Raw genomic sequence first — 21,946 nt, forward strand, 5'->3', positions numbered from 1 at the left:
AAGATGATTGCCACAGTTGTATAATATATTCTGGATGGGTTCACATTCTGATTATAGAAAATTGCTGAACGTTATATATTTTCTTTTCTTTCATGAAAACCGAAGTTTTGATATTTTCTCAATAACTTACCAAATCTTTCAGCACAAGATGCCTTAGTATGCCATAATTTAATTCTAAAGTCCAATGACGGAGAGAAGGCATTATTCCTTACATTATAGTGAATTTCACGGCTTTTCTAAATAGACGGCCATTTCGTCATGGATCCAGGAAACATCGTGCATTTAACTTCGTTTAAATGGTAATAAAGATTTATAAGAAATTTCAATAAGAGAATAAGAAATCTCACATTAGATTCTTCTAAATACTCTTGCAGAAATAGTCACGGAATAAGTTTTATAGGTTCAAAAAAAAACATGTGACTTTATAACAGGTTTCGATTTTTTCTTTAGGTCTGTTTGATCAACAACGCATTTTAACCTGAGATAGTTAGGGTCAGTAGATATGGTGCAGATATTTCAGAGGTTGATCTGACACCTCCTGCAGGAATTTGTTATCAGAGCAGTAGTTATAACATTCATTTACTTCTGCAAGAGGAATTTTATCAGAGCAGTATGTGTGACAATTCTACAAGAAGAAACTCACTTACTTCCGTAACTGTATCTAGTCACAGATAATGGATTTACTGATTAGGACACAGAAAGATAAATAAACAGCTTTATTGGCCATTAAACAAATGAGCGAGTAACCGAGCGAGAGAAAGACGCTCATTATATTTCAGTTAGAGGACAGAGACATCAATCATCAAAATTCGAAACACTTGACTTTGATTTTTCATTCCTGGTACATTCACACAAGTTTTATCAGCATAACTGAAGTGGTTGTGGCACGTCAGAGATGTCGCATTTGTGAAAACGATACTTCTGATGCGAAGCTCATTACGCATGATTTTCTTTGACCCATTAAAAGTCCTTGATCTATCGCGCAATAGACATCGCACATCAAGAATTGGTTGTAGAAGTTTATGATTATCTTGCAATATATTATCGTGATATTTCTAAATGACCTTAATTTTTTTTTTTTTTAATTTTATCTTCTCCCCCATCTGACATTGGAAGGATTCAGTATTGTTCGACACCATAGCGGCAATAAATGAGTTTGTTTCTGGTGTCTTCATAATTGGCAGTTTCAACGGAAATGAGTCTTTTATAGGGTTTAAAGACTTTTATACGGTTAGTAAAGAAAAACGGGAAACTAAGAACAACACAATTTAGAATGAAAAGATATTTGCTCGATATCACATGACTAGATCACTTGATAAGAAGTCAAACCAAAGTCTTCCGCATCATAGAAAGAGAGAAATATCTGAAGTAGCAATCGGCTATGCAAACTTCTCGAAGACAAGACCAACAACGATTGACAAAATACTACTGGACTGGATTCTGAATGAAAGAATAACGACCACAAATCCGATCTAAATCGCGAGGGATATCAGATTTTGAAGAGCTACATTTGGAAGAAAAGTCATTGACAATGAGCACACTCTTTGAGCATATCTTGGAAGGACATTCATTCGGCGGTGGACTGAAGATGATAAAAGAGAGTTGCTGGATAAGGTGTTTGTAATTACTGACGAAGCAATTATCATTATGATGTCAAGTGATGCCGGCCTGGTTGGCTGAGTGGTCAGCGTATTCTCTCTCCAGTCAAAAGGCTGCGAGTTCGAATGCGCCTTGGGCATGAATGTTCGTGATTGTCTGTGAAAACACTAGTGGCGTTGGTGTAGATGATACGACTCGCTGTAGTTGGCGGATCTATTGGAGGAGAGCTGTAGAGTAGGTACCCTCCCTCGATGAGTCTTTGGACTCACTGGAGGTGTCACATAATAATAATAATAATAATAATAATAATAATAATAATAATAATAATAATAATAATAAAAATAATAATAATAATACGTCTATACATTTTGTATTCTTCTGGTCGGTATGTTTGCTTTGGTGATAAAAATCCTGAATTTCTAGGAGACAAACACGACAGGCTACAAAACTATCGCATATCAATGCTGTGCATGAACTGCGCTTATTGGAAACAACAACAAAGAAAAACTGATGACCTATTTTTCTTTAAGTGCTTTTCAAACAAGTGCAGTTTATTTCGGCAGAACATGTTCTATCGAACGAAACTATCCATAGAAAAAGTATTAGGCAGAAATAAAGTTTATATGGAAAACGTGTGAGATAGTTCTGATATAGAGGAGATGATAATCTTTTAATCAGATTTCCCTCTTCTACATTGCATTCAGAATTTTAAAGATGGATTTTGATTCAGGATTTATATAGAGTAAATTAGCAGCTGTGCAGGTGAAAAGTGATCATTGATGAAAGGGAAAGAAACAGCTTGCAGTTAGATTAGATGCTGATGGAGCTATGGATATGTGTTTGTGCTAGCAAATGCTAGAGGTGGAAGTCAATTCAGGAAGAGAAATCAATATTGCTGGAAAAAAAATATGGGAATTCAAGTGAAATCATTCGTGAGAAATAAGAGTGGTGGTACGAAAGTAAATGCATACTTTTCATCTTTCTATTCGAACTCGGCAGAATGCTCTACACATCACCAGGTAGAAGACAGTATTAGTCACTAGTTCCACTAGAGTGAGTGGCGCTGCAAGCGACGCCCGCACGTTCTTCAAAATAGTGGCTGTTATAGATGCATGTACGAAACTAAGATTAGTGATTGAATTGATTCTTTACTGCTTGTCTGAAAAATGTGCATGGAAACCATGTTGTCGACATGAGTACAGGGCTGGTTTTATCATTAGGCGAAGCTAGGCAATCGCCTAGGGGCGATTATTTATTTTTATAAATATCCACATGTGTAGGTGTAGGTGTACTTCTGTGAATATGACAATATTCACACAGATTTACACAATCTGATGCATCTTTGCCTAGATGCATCAGATACTCTCTGATCGGCTCTGCATGAGAAGTGAGATGCCAGGTCAGCCTCTGCAGTCCTCCAACACAACAAATACCTCATATCAGTTTGAGCACAAGGAATGTAATTGTAACATTTCATGGGATTGATCATTCGAATCCCTTCAATAGCTAGATCGGTACCCAGTAACTACCATCTATTTGACCCTCTTAACGACACGATTCAAGGAGACCATTTTGGGGACGATTAGGATCTGAAACAAGCTGTTTACCAAGGGTCCCGAAGTCCGCGTAAAGAATTACAGGGTTGATATACTGCATTTCACTCAGTGATAGCAAATGTGTTTAGAGAATGCGAGACTACTGAAAAACGATGGAATGCTTGCGAAGATTAATCGATGTAATAGTGATTGTTACACAAATTTCATTATCCGAAAAAAATAGTAGGCATTATATCCCTCTTGCAAGATAGGACTACATTTTGGTAGCATTGAAAGTTTTCAGGTTGTCTTTTTCCATCCCCCACTGGTAAATGACTAACAGATCAAGAAGGCACAGGATATCTTGAAGATTATAAGAAGTGGGTAATACATGGTTTGTCCACTGCGAAAGAGGAATGGAATGGAATGTACGTATACTATCATAAGCCTAGTTATGGACATGATTCGATGTACAGGACAGGAGAGAGCGGATAAAATTACAGGGACTTGAGATACTCCAGTATTGGAAAGAAAATCAGAGGAGACGAAGTTAACCAGCAATGTCATTGATTTTTTTCAACAGTGAAGAAACTGGTGAAGAATTTGGAAAGCACGTAAAGTGGAAAATAAAATGGTAGTTTGGTAAGCCAAAGTCTACTTCAGACTGAATAAATTCCCTGGAAATGTTCTGAGCAACCACATGAGTTTTGTCAAACTTTCCATGGTTTCTGTCAAAAGATGACTGTTCCAGACTAGGATATCTGTTGGCGATTGAAAGTTGCGAAATAAATATTACTTGTCAGTCACTAATTGGCTACTAGGCAGTGAAGTAGCTGATTGATGACGACATCATCCGTGATTTTTAGAGAACTCAATTAAGGCAATTGAGACAACAACATTATGACCGACTTCTGTTATTTTTTGGAACGGTTTGAATACATGTTTTTATCCATGTCAGATGTATACCAAATATGATACAGCGTTGGTGTTAATTCTGAAGAAAAGAAATATTGAATATAACCGACCAAGATACTGGCAGAATCCCGCGAGGTATTGGTATTTTAAGCTATTCGGAATTCTTCTGATGTTGTTCTGTTGAAAAACCCCAAAGACATTTTCACTATCCCAAGAACAGTGAGGTGTTCCTGGGGATCATTGGTAAGTCATTTGTCGTTATCATATACACAGTAGTTGTAGGAGATGAATGATGCCAAGAAGTCATCATCATTATTATTATTTGAATGATGATAAAATGTTTTTATCTTATCACTCAGAGGACACCGTTATGGCATAGCTACTTGGATGTTCTCTAAATCACATTGGTTGCGAACCTTATATATAAGGTTCGCAACATGCTTGCCTAGAAAGAACACAATCCAATACAGAACTGTTTTGATCACGTCTCGTTTTGTTTCTAATTCATAGAAGAAGAAGATGGCATGCATCTCATGTTTAATTTTGATATATTTTGCTTCATTTTAACCAACTAAGGACAATAGAGAAAATTTCTTCAAAAATTTCGTTCTTTTCATGGTCATCCATCCAAGTAACTGCTTTCCACTGTCCTGCTTGGATAGTCAAAGTCAACACTATTATGAACATGTTTTAGATAAGGAAGAATTGGCTTTTGTTGGCACTATACTTCTTGTTTTATAGTATGTAATTGTCTAATAGGCATGAGGATTATTCGGGAAGACCTAAGAAGATACACTAGGAAAAGGGTTAGGATACAGACCATCAACCCCTTCCCCAAAAACACATTAAAACTAGTAACATTCAGTGATCATTAAGGGAAATGATGAAAAATCATTCCTTGACACTCAGAAAACTATATCGCTATTCTTGATGAGTGGGTGTCACGTAGTAAGATATAACATGCACCTAAGGCAGAATCAGATGATCCTAGAGTTTGTAATATATGATTGAGCGGAACGCATAATTTTACTGACTTGTTGTTGTTACAGATTTTCGATACTGCTTTCTGATCAAAATAGGAAGAGCAATGATAACCTCAACAAACCAGTGTTCAGCTGAACTGGCTATTCCTCTGACCAGGGTATATAATTTCAGTCTTAAAACAGAGAAGATTTCACAGGTGTCGAAAGAATGTATGATAATCTCATTGTAAAAGGGTGGCATAAAGATCGATGTATCCAACTATCGTCCAATCGGGAGTGGTGATGAAGATTTTCCAACGGTTGGTTAGGGTTCGCATTCAGAAATGGATTGCAGAGAATCTCTATTTTGCAACGAACAACATAGGTGTACCAAGGGAAAGTCATATCTTAGCAATTTGCTCACATTCTCTAATAATGTCACCACTGAGTTAGACGAGGTGAATGGAACTGGAAGATTTGTATAAATTACAGCATATGGGATTGGATTTTAAGATATTTGCATGGATAAGAGGATAGCAACTGACAGATATCAAAAAGTAGTATGGGGATGCGAATTTGCATGATTGAAGGTAAGCAGTGATGTGAGTCCTTGGTTCATTATTATTCTGTCTGTACATTAATGACATTGGGAACGATATGACAGGAGACATACAACTCTTTGGTGTTTATGCTAAGATAGGTAGGGTAATCAGAAGTGTTGTTGATATGCAGTACTTCCAGAATGATTTGAATAGATTGGTATTGTGGGCATACGAAAATGACACCAAGTTGAATGTTAATAAATGTAAGGTCATGCACTTTAGTGTGACTAGATATCCAATATAGTATTATATTGGTTGGATTATGTTAAAAGAAACTCATCAGCCTAGGGATCTTGGAGTTTTAATAGGCAGGAAGCTGAAGTACAAGGGGCATATAGCACACCTATTGTACATACAAATCAGAGAATAATTACAATGCTGAAACGAGCTTTGACATGTCAGGATAAGGAAGTAATTTTACCCAGGTCTGGTCTCCTGGTTCCCCTGATGATTCTGATACAATAGAGAAAGTGCAAAGGTATGTTACCACCGAGTCCAAAATGATATCACGATTGTGGAATACTGATTGTATTCATACTTCAAACTTCTGAAAGGATCACACCGGATTTCAGTTGATCGAATTTTTCATTTATGGAGGATGGAGAAAGGACGCGATGGAATCTTTTGTAAGTTGAGTATGAATGCTCTCAAGAAGGGGGCGAGGGCTAGATTTTTCTCTCATATATTGGCGCATGACGAGAATGGATTGCGAGCTGGATGTTGTGTGTGCAATAGCTGCCACACCTATTTTGGAATAAATTCAAAGAAAGGTATGACAGCAAGTTCGAATAGCATGCCATCTTCGATGAGTTCCTGACTCTCTGGAAATCTCTCTTAATAAAAATAATAAAAATATTTTTTTTTTGAAAATGACAAAGTTTAGTATCACACAGAGTATTTACATATATGAGCCGTTTGTTTTTTAAAAGTGGTATAAGTCGATTTTTGGAAAAAAATGAGTTAATGATAGTTTTAGTGAGACATAGATGTCCTATTTTTATATTTTTAATAACACAGTCAATGGTGTACAATATCCTCATAAATTAATCAAACTTTATTAACGTTTGCCAATATTTTCTTAGTTGATTCAAAAGCAAACCCTTAAATATCTCAATGTATGAATAAATGGACTTATACACTTTCTAAAACAACGGCTCATATGTGCAATGAGACATATTTTCTTTACATAGAAGGATTCAGTATAAAATCCAGAATACTTAATTCTTTATAAATACAATTATATATTTTTAAACAAAATAAACTTTTACCCGCTGTATTTATATATGGAATGGCATTAATGTGCATACAAATCACTATACAATGCAGTAATACAAGTTACAGTTCAATAGTAATAATAATAATGGAATCCTTTCTTTCATGCTTACACGGTGATCAGAATACATTATGGAAATTGTGGAGACAACTACTGTTAGGCCTTATTAGAGCAAAACTTTAGTTTAATATAAACCAAAATGAACACTCGAACTTCATATCAAGGACATCATCTGGAGCATACACATATATACAGAGAAGCAAGCTGCACTACAATCTACATGGTTTGCTAAAGTTACTTATCAACCGTTACAGCAATTATTGGCCTGACCTCTGATGAATAAAAAAAAAAACCTTTGCTACATCAAAGTTAGAGTCCTATTATTATCTATTAGGTTACAAAATTAAATGGGGCTGGAGAGCAACATGTTTATATATATATATATATATATATATATATATATATATATATATATATATATATATATATATATATATATATATATATATATATACAGGGTGTTCGGGATAAATTTGACATATTTATAATTAATTATATTTTTCCGTAAGTTACATGTATTAACACACACTTCTCTTCATTTAAAAGTTTGGACCCTTCTTCATTCATATACAAGATGTCAGAAAGGATGGATAGCTGGAACCCACCTGAATCATGGAAGATAATAACTTGTATCATGATGATTCGTGCCCGCCATCAAAATAAGGATATTACGACTGCTGCCCAATGCTCCCTGAATACAGTAAAAACAATCAGGCATGAACTAGAGACTTGCAATGGTGACTACGAGGATGTAGCAAGAAGAAAGATCCCTAGCAGACGATCTGATTGCGTTCGTACAGCAGAATTCCTCGCAAATCTGCAGGAACAGGTGTTGAAGAACCCTGGCATTGGAATTCGGGCTTTGTTCGTGGAGTTGCTAACTGTAGTCAAGCCCTGGATAACAAGGGTAGCCAATGGTAGGCCGTATGTATGGCAGCAGGATTCGGCCCCTTGCCACACCTCTGGGAAAAGTCAAAAATGGTTGTCTGAAAATTTCTACGACTTCACCAGTCCAAATGTTTGGCCTCCAAACTCCCCAGACCTTAACCCCATGGATTATTTTGTATGGGGCGCAGTTGAAAAAGACACCAATCGCACTTCTAGTAATACAAAAGCTCAGTTAATGGATAAAATTAAAACAGTTTTTGCGGCCCTTCCCAGGGAGACTGTAGCATCAGCTTGTTCGAGGTTCCGAAGCAGAATTGAAGCTGTGATCGATGCTAATGGTGGTTATTTTGAGTAAATCTTGTTGATAGTATTGTAATTAACTCTGCCTGTAATGTTTTTTTGTCAATTCATTAAATTTAATAGATACAAAGAAGATTTTCTTTTTCCTTACGAAACTGTCAAATTTATCCCGAACACCCTGTATATATATTATTATTTTTTTTTTTTTTTCAGAATTCATTTTTACTCGGTTGGAATATTATGAAAAAGCATTAATGACTGATACCGAGAAATAAAAAGATGACATGATATATTCGAAAAGATACTTCTAATAACTAATTTCGTTGAATTGATCAACATCTTCAGACATCACAGTCAAAGAAATAAGTCTCTGTAATTCTTTATATATTTCTTTGATTGTGATGCCTGAAGATGTTGATCAATTCAACGAAACTAGTGTACTAGTAGCATCTTTTCAAATATATCATATATATATATATATATATATATATATATATATATATATATATATATATATATATATATATATATATATATATATATATATATATATATATATATATATATATATATATATATATATATATATATATAATAACAATTTAAAAAAAAACGTGATTATACATAAAAATTTCAACCAATTGGTATGGAATAGTTTCCAATAAAAGCTGAAAATTGCTTAAAGTCCTAAGTATGCTAGATACTAAGTAGGCTGAATATCTGTGGCATACAAATTCTTGGAATTTGTATGCTACCATTATTGTTGAGATTAGGGTGGTTAATAAGAATTTCGCAGGCTTCTTTAAATTTTCTTTCGTACCAGGTTTTTGTATGATGTAAAGAGCAGGTATTTTCCTAATCAATTTGGTGTAGGTGTTGAGAGCGTGATCATAAGAGGCCTGCTTCATAAAATTGTTATATTTCATGTGTCTTTTGTGTTCTTCTTTACATATAGTGATTGGACGTCCAATTTCACCAATATAAGGTAAGTTACAGGTGCAGTAGATGCAATGAACTCCAGGATGTGCCAATGGGAAGAGAGGGTCTTTTCAGGAGTTTAATTTTATAGGTGGTTTAAAAGTGGCATTGAGATTATAATGGTGTAGGATTCTATTAATTTTTTCTGATATCCTCCCTTTAATGTGTTGGATGGCTATGGTTTTACTGTAATTTAAATTCTTTTTTGATGAAGTTTTTTGAAGAACTTTATTAATAGTATTTTTGTTATAGCCATTATTTATAAATGTGTTGCTAATAATCTTTAATTCTTGTTTAAGAGCATATTGATTAGAACAAATTGTTATAACTCTGTTGTTATAACTCTCCAAATTTTTGCGATGGATGATGATATGAGTTAGCATGTATATATTGGCCAGTATATATGTCGGTTTGCGGTAAACCGTGAAGGATACTGCATGAGGGAAGACGTGTGACCAGTGTATCCAGGAACCGGAGCGAATTCTGATTTTCAATTTCGATTGTAAATTGTATGCGTTCATGTTGTTTGTTCAGGTGGCTAAGAAATGTGTTTAAAGTTTGTCGACCATGTGACCAGATAACGAAAACATCGTCAACGTATCTAAGCCACACTGTAGGTGGCTTAGATACGTTGACGATGATGTAAACAGCAGATATAGAGTAAAGGAATCAAGAGCACTTTGCTGAAAAGCTTCCATATAAAAGTTAGCAATTGGGGGGGAGAGCATTGTGGTGAGCACATGGCCGTACCTTCTTCTTGTAGGTAAATTTATTTTTCCACAAGAAGTAACCGGAACGTAGTATGTGGACAAAGAGGGCCGTGATTTGTTCCGTAGCAGAATAATTTTGTCACTCACTGATTGGGACATTTGTGAAAAGGACAGAAAAGTCAAAACTGACTAATAAATCATCTTTGCCGAGTGTTATGTTTTTAATTTTGTTAATAAAGCGTTGGCGTGTGGGGGAATGACCTACCAACTCCTTGAGTGTTGACGCTAATTTCTTGGTTAGGTGATAATTAGGGCTGTCTATTACTTCAACTATCGGCCAAAGCGGAATGTTTTGTTTGTATACTTTAGGAACACCACATATTCTGGGAGAACCGGCGTAATGGGGTATAAGTTTTTTAACAGTGTCTGACGGCCAAGAAGTACAATCCCTATACGTAAAAAAACACAAAAGACATTAAATATAAAAATTATGGTGAACCAGGCCACTCAGATCACGCTCTCAACACTCTACACCAAATTAATTGGAAAAGTATACTTGCTGTTTACATCATACAAAAACCTGGTATGAAAGAAAATTTAAAGAAGCCTGTGAAATTCTGATTAACCACACTAATCTCAACAATAATGATAGCATACAAATTCCAAGAATTTGGATGCCACAGGTATTCAGCCTACTTAGTATTTAGCATACTTAGGACTTTAAGAAATTTTCAGCTTTTATTGGAAATATTTACATACCAATTGGTTGAAATTTATATGTATAATCATGTATTCTTTTTTAATTTTTATTATATATATATATATATATACTGTATATAGATATTAGGATATAGATATATATGAGGATATATATGAGGATATATATATATATATATATATATATATATATATATATATATATATATATATATATATATATATATATATATATATATATATATATATATATATATATATATATATATATATATATATATATACTGTAACCTAATAGATAATAATAGACTCTAACTTTGATGTAGTAAAGTTTTTTTTTTTTTCCCTAGAGGTCAGGCCAATAATTGTTGTAACGGTTGGTCAGTAACTTTAGCAAACCATGTAGATTGTAGTGCAGCTTGTTTCTCTGTATATATGTGTATGCGGTAGATGATGACCTTCATATGAAGGTCGAAACGTCAAGTGTTCATTTTGGTTTATATTAAACTAACGTTTTGTATAACATGGTAGTTGTCTCCATAATTTCCATAATGTATAATGATGGAATGATATTAAATGAATATGCATGAAGTTTCTGCATTTTGTCTTTTGTGTTTTTTTTTATATTTTTTTTTTATAGATTTTGTATTTAACACAGATATTTTACATTTCTACAAACATCCAATATCCAAGTTACTCAGTACGTTATATTTGATATAGTTTGCTTGTTGTTTGGGTAGAATTTCTGCATTCTTCTTCGAATTTTTTTTGCAGAGCTTATCTTAGTAAGATAATAATAATAATAATAATAATAATAATAATAATAATAATAATAATAATAATAATTTTAACACTTTATTATCTTTCAAAGAAATTACATTAGTGTAGGGTACATTTTTTTACATGTTATTAAAATTTTGTTTAAGGCAAGTAATACTATACTGTAATTAATGTTAAAATTAATAGTGATCCTAACAAAAACCATTTTTACAGTTTCAATTTTCCATTAAAACAGTTAAACAGCTATTTATGCATTTTGTCATTTATATTTTAATTTTATAATTCATTTTTTATTCACAATTCACATTAACAATTACTTTTTTGTTAACATGCAATAGATAATTCTAAATGCATTCATTTCACTTTTCGCAATGATCATTAAACTTAAAAAATTTGACATTTAATATATTTAATAAAAAATAATAATAATATTCAGTTAAGGTATTGTGAGCTGGAAGTTAATTATAGTGAGTGAATAATGAGGATTAGTTCATTAAACCATGCTAATCCCACCTACTTCGAATCTAGGGTTAGCATTTATGAAGAGAGTGGGATTAGCATACGTTATTTATATTGTTTGGTATTTTTATCAATGGTATATAGGCACTGGATGCTGGTGATTTGTGAAGTATGTATTGGTGTGAATGCTATATTAATTGTGTTAATAGAGCTCCCACAGTTCGTGTTTTAATGGTCTGTAATTGTCTATGTGTTTCGAATTTTGTGGTAGGGTGTTGAGCAGCTTGGGTATGATATGTGATCTCACTACACAACCCTATGAGTTGTTGAAGGATCTAGGGTTGTGAAGAGTTGTGGTGGGTCGTGTTATGGTTTACGAGTCATTTTTGAAGAAATTCCTTAGTAACATTATGTAGTGTTTCAGATTTTTAAAGCTCAGAAATTTGTGCATCATCGCCATAAAGGGTTCAGTTATTGGCTGTTCTATGTGAGGCCTCAAAATAACTGTTGAAATAATTTTCCTATGTGATGTATCTATTTTCTCTACATGAGTGTTTGATGTGTTTGCGTAAACTGTTATACCTGAATAGCTATTTGCAAATACCGTGATATAAGAGGTTTTTTTATGTTATATGGTAACATGCCTTTTACTTCGAAAAGTTTTGCTAATGTAAAGGCCAAGGTATTTTACATGTGTTACGGGTATGATTTCAGATATCGACAGTTATTTTTGTTGTCAATGCAGCGGTATATGTGACAGTGTATCGATAGTAGTGCGGGGCGCATGAATCTCGGATTATGTATAATTTACATCTGCGTTTTGGTGCTATTCATTATAATTGAGTTTTGGCAGAAGTTAGTTGTGATTTCTTTTGGGTCTTGTTGTGCTTTGGAAAGAGTGGTGTTGATGTCTTTGTGGGCTGCTAGTAGCGTGGTGTCTTCTGCTTATTGATATATTTTACTTCGTATGGCCAAGTTGTGAATGTCGTTAATGTATATGTTGATAGGGTAGGTGATATGGCGCCTTGTGGGACTTCATGTTTAAACTGTATAACCCGGCTGTAATGTGTGCCTATTTTTGTTACTTGTGTTCTGTTTGAGAGATAGTTCCTGAACCAGTCTTCCTCTTATTGCGACTGAATGTAGTTTGTTCAGCAGTATGTCATGTTCAAGTGTATCCAAAGCTTTAGTTATATCAAAAAGTATAAGGACAGCGAACTTGTTTTTATCGAGAGCTATGTTTGTGGCGTAGGCGATCTCTTCTATTAAGGTGGTGGTGCTTTTTTTTGGGAAGCAGTATTGGTTTTGTGAGATAATGTCGTACTTTCGTAAATAGTTCTGTAGTCTAGTGTGTGCTATTTTTTCAAGAATTTTGAAGACGATTGGTTGGTTGGTTATTTGTCTGTAGGTCTGTGTATCATTTCTTTTGCCATATGTGTAAATTTACGTAATTACCGCAATTTTTAGTTGTTGTGGAATGATACTAGTGCCGAATATTATGTTCACGATTCTCAGAAGTGTAGGATTTATTTGTCCAAAGTGTCTAATTTAACTATTATAATTCTAATTATCAAAAATTCATTTTCGGTAATTAGAATTATAATAGTTAAATTAGAAACCAATAGAAAATATTTTCATGATGGACCCATACACGAGAGTTTGGGGTCAACTTTCGTACATTAGTATCATGTATGGGAAGAGACCAAGGTTAGAAAACGTATTCATGTAGGATTTGAAGGCTGTGAATTGCATTCCTTGAGAGAGAGAGAGAGAGAGAGAGAGAGAGAGAGAGAGAGAGAGAGAGGATTATTTATGATAGTTTTAATGAACATTTACCACAGATATATTTATAGAAGATGCATGCAATAGATACTAAACACTTGTGCTAGAGTTGTTGGTGGGAGTTGGTAAGAGATGACTAATTGCTGTCTTCTGTAATGCATTGAGTATTTTTAGGGAACTCTTGCCAAATGTGAGAGTAGTCCGCAATGGATCGGCAGATTTATGATCTGTACCAGATTAATAATTGTTTGAGGATCAATTAATCCCTAGAGAGAAAGTCGAATCCTAACTTTTTGAATGCTAAGGAGGCTGTGGTTATTTATGGCATGCAATGAACACTCTCTACCAAGAGAGTGTTCGTGTCAATAGGAAGTATTGACATGAATACTCCTATTTTGTAGGAAATAAGGCAGCATTGAGTTTTGCAGGCATTGAAATTGACAAGGTTATCCAAGCCTCCATCAAGAATGGTTTGATTATCAGAATTTAGGGTTGCAGTGATGGTTGCTTTGTGAGTTATAGGGGATTTTGTTTGATGTAAGGTTTGTCAACTCAGAAAGAAGAATGTAAGTTCACTGTCATTGACGAAACTGTATATTGGATTGGTGGTCAACAGCAGCAGGATGTGTATAGTAAAAACAGGGTAGATGAAAGGATAGAACCTTATGCGAATCCAGCATTAGTTACATACTTAGAAGATGGAGAACCGCCAGCACACGCATAATGCGCCTCCGGTGGGAAAACTGGCAACCTAGTTGCGGAAGGTATGGGATAGATCAAATGATGGAAGCTTATCTATTCCGAATCATTGTTTTTATGTAGTGAGCGAAGAGTCACAACTCTTTACGAAGAGTTGTGACTCTTCGCAAAAAATTCGCATTGAATACCTTTTTTGGAGTCTCTGACGTCTGTTTTATAACTGCAACATTTGATAGCATTGTTGTATTTAATGGAGCTGGGCGGTTGCGCAGCGTTGGATATGTCTGGTGTATAGTGAGTCGCCGTTGTCATTGCAGACACCACCTTTTCTTTTTGCAGTTGGCATTAGCGGGCACACTTGGGGTGGTGGCCGATATTATATGAATTAAAAACTATTACAGGATACTTAAAGAATACTTCCGGATTTCTCCGTGATACTAATACTTTAGAGAATTGCTGCCATGGATTTCACTGGATGAAATTGAAATCCGAAATCTAAAAGGATAAAGACGAGTATATATATATATATATATATATATATATATATATATATATATATATATATGAGGATTTCATTTCTTCTGAAAACATGCACATCACTTACATGGGGAGCTACTTTATGATATATAAATGATATAGCCATTTATAGATATGCTTTCCCTACCATTACAAGTATACTACACTATTATTTGCTAACGATCAAATTGTATTCCCGACATCAGAAGTTGATTTACAAAGATCAGTAAAATAGTAAAGGTTTTCAACGGCCACTTAACCTAAAATTCATGTTACGAAGAAGAAGAAAAAACATGTCTTCTTGCATTATGTTATGTATACAGTTTAAGGATGATTAACTTGAAATCTGCGACAGTCTCAACAACTGCTCATTTTACTTGTTTCTCAATGACGAATGATGCAATATTTAAAGACGAATTACTATATAATTAATGGAAGTTCTTCCGTAGTATTCCAACGCTTCTTACATAATGTTGTCAACATCTACCGTACAAATTATAGGTTCTTTCCCAGACTGTATCTGCAGAAGCATATCATTATTTCGGAGGAGTATTCCTGGGAAAAATAAGAAAGATTTTAGATCATCATTTTTAGACGTTCTATTTCATAAAGGAGATTGTTGCAACTGTAGAAAGAGAGAAATTTATTGTAACTTTCAAAAGAATTTTATTCTCGTATAGTCAAGAGCTCTATAAACTGACTGTAAGTGAAGGTATTTCTGATATTACTTTGTATGCTTTCTTAATAACTATACTATTATATAAGTATTATGTATAGGAACAATTTAAAGAGAAGAGTTTGCACATATATTCTTTTTTTAATGAAATATATTGACACTATAAAATTGCAAAAGTGTTTGAGGAGATTATAAGAGTACCATCTTAGTCATCGTGTTGCAAAATTGCGGCAATCCTATGTCAGAAAGTTGCATCTTTTATCTGTGAATTCTCGGGTGGGGGCGCATAAAAAATTTAAATTGTATGGTTTAGTATCTCTCAGGAAAAAAAGAGAATGTGCCATATCCTTTCTTAAAATAGTAGCCACGATAAACATTTTAAGGTTCTTTTCATCATAACGGTAAATACGGATGACCTTACGATCTATTCCGGTCTTATTTTTAATGCAATATCCTCCTTTGGGGTTCACCTCGGCCTTCTTTTCCCAGTTTATATTAACTGTTTAGGATATCGGGTGTTGGCAATTTCGTTTACTTGTTGCATTCAATTTTGTTTTTCTTATTTTATTAGTATTATTTTTTTAATTTTTAATTCTTTTAAAACATCTTTGTTTCTTTCTTTCTTTTTTGTTTTGTCTAATATTCTATATTTTGCAGTTTTTCTCATGAATCTCATGTCACTTGTTTTTCTTCTTTGTTTTTCTTGTATTCGCATTGCTCAACCTTCGCTGATATATAATAATTCGAGTGCTGTTAAAGTACTGTATATTTTTAAGCGTGCCTCTTTCTGTACAACATTCGGATTGAGCTTTCAATTTACCAGGCCTATAACCTGTAAAGATTACTATTGTTTTAAATTTCATGCATTTTTATCATTCATATGTTAGGATATACCACATTAAGGCAAATCAAAAGTATTTTTCTGTTCTGTTATTTTATTATTAATAATCATTTTTCTTCTAACTGGAGTTTGTTCGCCAAATATCATTATTTTAGATTCATGTAAACTAGCAATGCGAATTAAAAACTGTTTTGAAAACAACCAATGCGAGAAACATATCGATATTTTCATTCCTGACTCTTCTACTATAATGTTTAAATTTTATATTGCTCCTTCTCAATTGTCACCGTTATCTGATATTATTATCTGATCATCCGCAAATAATAGCTTCTTTATTTTATTATTCCGAGAAATTTCTATATCTAGATCATTAAAGTGTTCTATAACACAGGATAATGGAAGTTGCGTTTCCAAGCGAGCAAGACTCCGATCTTTCAAGATGCATTTAATCCAAAATGCACCTGGTTTTCATACATATTAAGCATAATGGTATTAAATAAAATATTCAGTACGTATAAAACAAATAACTATTAAATTATTTCTTTATTTTAACGATTAATATTTTAATAGTTATTTGTTTTATAAGTACTGAATATTTTATTTAATACTCTTATGTAACGAGATCTGCAGCAGCAGACTCGCCAGTCCTCTTGAGATGCAAAACTCACAGCGGTCCAACCACCCAAAACTTTCCCGCAAAACGTGTTGGTTGTTTTTCATGTTTCTTCAGATCTTCATACGCATCTTTCGCCTTCTTTCGTATGACTGCCCCAGACCATGGCGTGTTCTGATCCTCGATCCATATAGCCAGCATCCTTTCCATTTTCTCAACTGCAAGACATTTGAGATTTCGTTACTGTGGTCATGCTGAGATTCGTGGACGACTGAGCGCGCTTTCCCCTGAACCTGAACTTCCCCGTCTATCAAACCGATTCAGAATTTTCAACTTCACCGGTGGAATTTCCTAGGCCTTTTCTACACCTGGTCTTCATTCGCATTCTCTTTTTTTCACTTAGTTTCCTTTAATTTTTCTCTTAACAGACATCTTACTCAAGGAGCGCAGAAGATTTTTATTTTATTTTATTTATTTTATTATTATTATTTTTTTACTTATATAGACAATACTGTATAGATCAATAAGGCTATCCAAAAAAGAGTTAGGACATGTCTTACATATTTATACATTGTTTTTCACACATTTTCGCATTTATTTTTATTTCGTTATTTTTGCTTATACTCAATATTCCTCTAGTGAAATATTAGGTACATTTATTATTTGTAATATATATCAAACAATACATGCCTTTTTTACTTTATCAAATGCTTTTTCATAGTCAATAAAGAAAAGACAAGTTTCTAAATTAAACTCTATGTCAAATAAAAGATATAATTATATTTTCTTTATAAGTAATTTTTTAAAAAAAAAGCTGCATTTCACTGTAGAGCATCCTTTTCTAAATCCATTCTAATCCATTGACATTCTAATAATATTTTTTCACAGTATATTTAAAATTTTTCATTAATTATGCTACCAAATATTTTGCAGCATGTATTCAATAAACTAATAAATATGAAATTAGCAGGTTTTCTTTTATCCCGCTTTTTATTATAAGTATTACTATATTCTTACTCCGTTCTATTCGTATTTGTCCATTTTAATATATTTTAATTAAAATTTTTAATAATCTTTTTTCCTAGCAAATTTATAAAGCTCACAGTATATCCCTTCTTCTTTTGCTGATTTACCATTTTTTTATTTCACTTAGATAGTCCTTTAATTATTTCATTGGTATTATATCATTTAAAGCATTTTGTAAGTTTTTGATGTTAGCATTATCTGTACAAAAATCTGAAAAGTAATCCAAGCATTCTTTTAAATCTATTTCGCAATGTATATATGCATATTCTGTAATATCTTTATTGATGTATTTTAGTGTTTTATACGCACTGGATCTTATTTGTACATGCCATTTTCTAGATATGATACACATTGTTCCCAGCTTTCTTTGTGTGTCTCTCTCTCTGGTTTCTCTTTTGGCCATTGATCATCTTCTTTATATTCAATTTCATCTTCTTGTTTTTGCTATTTAACCATAGTTTAAAAGCCAGATTGTTATATTCGATTATTGTTTTAATTCAATGTTCTATGTATGTAATGTTTTATATCTGTGGTATTTTTATATGCTGCTAATGCAATAATTTGTTTTATCTTATACAATTCTTTCTCGGTGTATTCATTTTCTTGCATTTTTTCTAAATAGTTTCTTTATTAATCCTAAATTAATCCTTCGTTGGTATAAATTTCTTATACTCAAATTGCACAGTAGTCTTACTTTGTAATTAGATTTTGTTTCTCTATTTATTTATTTTCTATTTTTTTTTTTTTTTTTGTAACCAATTTTGGAAAACTTTAATTTTGCGTAGATTAAATAATGATCAGTATCTATATTTCTACTCCGCTCCTGACATTAACAACTAGAAAGAAGTTCGCTGAATTTTTCATTGCTTTAAAGTAATTTATCATTGATTTTTATCCCCTTGCACTCAACAAATCAATCGAAACCGGATGGAAAACATGAATTCGTTTTGCAATGCTTATGACTTATTCACAGAAACGCAATAACTTTCTGATGTGAGATTCCAGCAATATTAAGATTTGGGTTTTTGCCAGGGTAAGATTTCTACTTGGCCTGTGAGAAGAACGAAATCGTTTGAAACAGCCGTCAGGTCAGTGAAAATCATAACCAAACCTACTAATACAAAACTGGTGAACGTCTGTCGTCTTTTTAAATAAAGCATAAACTTTGCAGCTGTGGTGGCAAAGTTTGTACGCTCATATAAGCTCACTGATCATTTCAGAAACTTTACAGTTTCAACTAAAAGAAAGAACCAAAAGGCTTTAGTACGCGATGCAAAAATTATATAAGTGGATATTAAATCCAAGCGTTTATATTTTCGCCTTTTGTTAGTCTATTTTAATAAAGTTTCACTGACCTGACAGTCGTTTCGAACTGAATGGTTCTCCTCAGAGACCAGGCACTGTATAAGTATAAGGTCTCTCCAAAAATTAGGCGATCCCCTAGACCACTACAATTGACAGAAGGATCGTCCAACTGAGAAAAACCGCTTATATTCCGAGGAAAAGCATTCACCGACACGGCCCCGATAGAGGCAACACAGAAAACACTATCCCCCGCAGACTCAAATTGCTCCCTTAAAGCATATTATATAAGTAAAATTTTTTTTCTAAAAATTAGGCGATCCCCCAGATCACTCTAAACGAGTGAGCGTCCAACTCAGCGTTGGTTCCACTCAGTGACAGGCTCACAATATCATAGAACCGCTCATATTTCATGGAAAAGCATTCACCGACAAGTCCCCGCGGGAAAACATTAACCCGGGAGACTCAAAGCAGATATACAAGTAAAGTTCTCTCTAAAATTAGCCGATACCCCAGACCTCTTCCTACGAATGACTGTCCAGGTCAGCGTTGCTTCCACTCAGTGATCAATGATAGATTAACCCCGGTGACTCAAATTGCATTGCATTCTCAAAGCAAAAGCCACCAGAGAGTAGAAAACTCTCATTCACTACCAAGGAACCTCAAATGTATTTTTCGTAAGCGAAATGTCGGTCGGTGCGTAAAAGTATTTACTAAAATAAAGAGCCAAAAGGCTTCATTTAGGCGATACAAAATTATATTAGTAAAGTAGATATTAGATCCAGTATTATTTCAAAGAGGAATGTAGAAACTATGAAAGTTTCATAAAGTAAGTTGATCCGAGAGCTTACGAGGATACACTCCCTGGCATTAACGAGTAGCCTTAGCGTGGACTACTTAGAAGACATAATACATTTAGTTTAATCCTTTATCCAAGTGTGGGCAAACAAAGTTTGCGCCTGAAAGTATCTTCAGGACTGAGGTAAAGTGGTACAACACCTGGAAACTCCTTGCAATGGTGGAACAAGCTACCAACACTCTCTCAGTATCTCCCATAATGCAAAACACATCTCCTTGCGGATATGTATAATGTTATGCATTAAGGAAGGGTCACTACCCAGACTAGTTTCGACCTTTATTGAGGTCTCTTCAGTGGGAGCCAAGCCCAAGTCGAGATACCAGGCAGAAGCATTAGCAAGGTCATCTCCTCCTATAGGAGCTGCAAGGAGTTACCAGGGTGTTGTACCACTTTACCCCAGTCCTGAAGATATTTTCAGGCGCAAACTTTGTTTGCACACACTTGGCTAAAGGATTAAACTAAATTTATTATAGTCTGACCAAGTGAAAAATAAACTTTCAACTTACAAGACATAGGCGCCCCTAAGCGTCTATATTTTTGTTATTTTTAGTCCATTTTGATAAGGTATCACTGGCTGTTTCGAACTGGATGGTTCTCCTCAGAGACAGGGTAAAGTAAACCAAAGTAAAGGCCTCTCTAAACATTAGGCTATCCCCAGACCAATCCCTACGAATGACCGAAAGATCGTCCAGTGGAAAAATTAAATAATTACAAAATACTGACAAAATAACAAAATAAGGATGTAATATACAATTTACTTTTACAATTTTTGCATCACTGATCTGAATCCTTTTGGCTATTTATTTTAGTAAATACTTTTATGCATCGACCGAGAGTTCCTCTACGAAAAATACATCTCTCTGACATCTCGAGTTCCTTAGTACTAAACGAGAGATTTTGCTCACTTAAGGTTTCTGCCTGGTCTCGGAGGAGAACCAACCAGTTCGAAACCGCTGTCAGGCCAGTGAAACCTTATCAAAATGAACTAAGGAAAGACGAAAATATAGACGCTTGGGTGGCGCCTACTGTATGTCTTCTGAGTGGTCGGCGCTAAGGCAAACTGGTGAATTCCAGAGAGTGTATTTCCGTAAGTTCTCTATTCAACTTATTTTACGAAACTTTCATAGTTTTTACCTTCCGCTTTGAAATAATGCTGGATCTAATATCCGCTTTACTTATATAATTTGTATATTCAATATAATTGACAAAGAAATTTTAAAATATAATGGATATTTTAACTTCTCTGAATAGTATTGCATAAAAATTAAGCATTTGCGCCTTTTGGTGAAAATATTAAGATGCACGTTAACTCTTCTTTATCTACCAATTTTGTATTGCTGCTGAAATCAACAAAAATAATGAGAAAATATAACATACTAAATTTTCCTCAAATACAGAATCTCTCTTTTTCTCTTCTTACCCTTTTCCCCCGTTTATTTTACGAAGCATATTTGTGTGAAAGAGTAGAATGGGCACTAATCTGTATTGGCGTTATTTGATTTCTTAGAGAAATATAGGATTTCCTTTCTGAAGACTACCTAATTAGATTTTGAAATTTATAATTTTCTTCCGTCTTTGTTTGAATTTTTTTTTATTTGGCTGACAGTTATTACGATTTATTTGATAACTATTTACGTATAAGTAATGATGAACATGATGAAGTTAAAATCCTTGTGGAACTGAATAAATTCGTACTCAGAGATGTGTTTTACATACTACTCTTATTAAATCTTACCTTGAATATAATTAATGTAGAGAGAATTAAATATTAAATCTCTGCAGTAGGTGAAGCGAATACTATCTAAACAAAGCAGCTGACGAATAATTTCAGTTAAGAAAAAGAAGAAATGTAGA

Source organism: Typopeltis vanoorti, chromosome 2 (assembly GCF_054136105.1).
Source record: "Typopeltis vanoorti isolate ZY-2024b chromosome 2, IOZ_Tvanoo_1.0, whole genome shotgun sequence".
Lineage (NCBI taxonomy): Eukaryota > Metazoa > Arthropoda > Arachnida > Uropygi > Thelyphonidae > Typopeltis > Typopeltis vanoorti.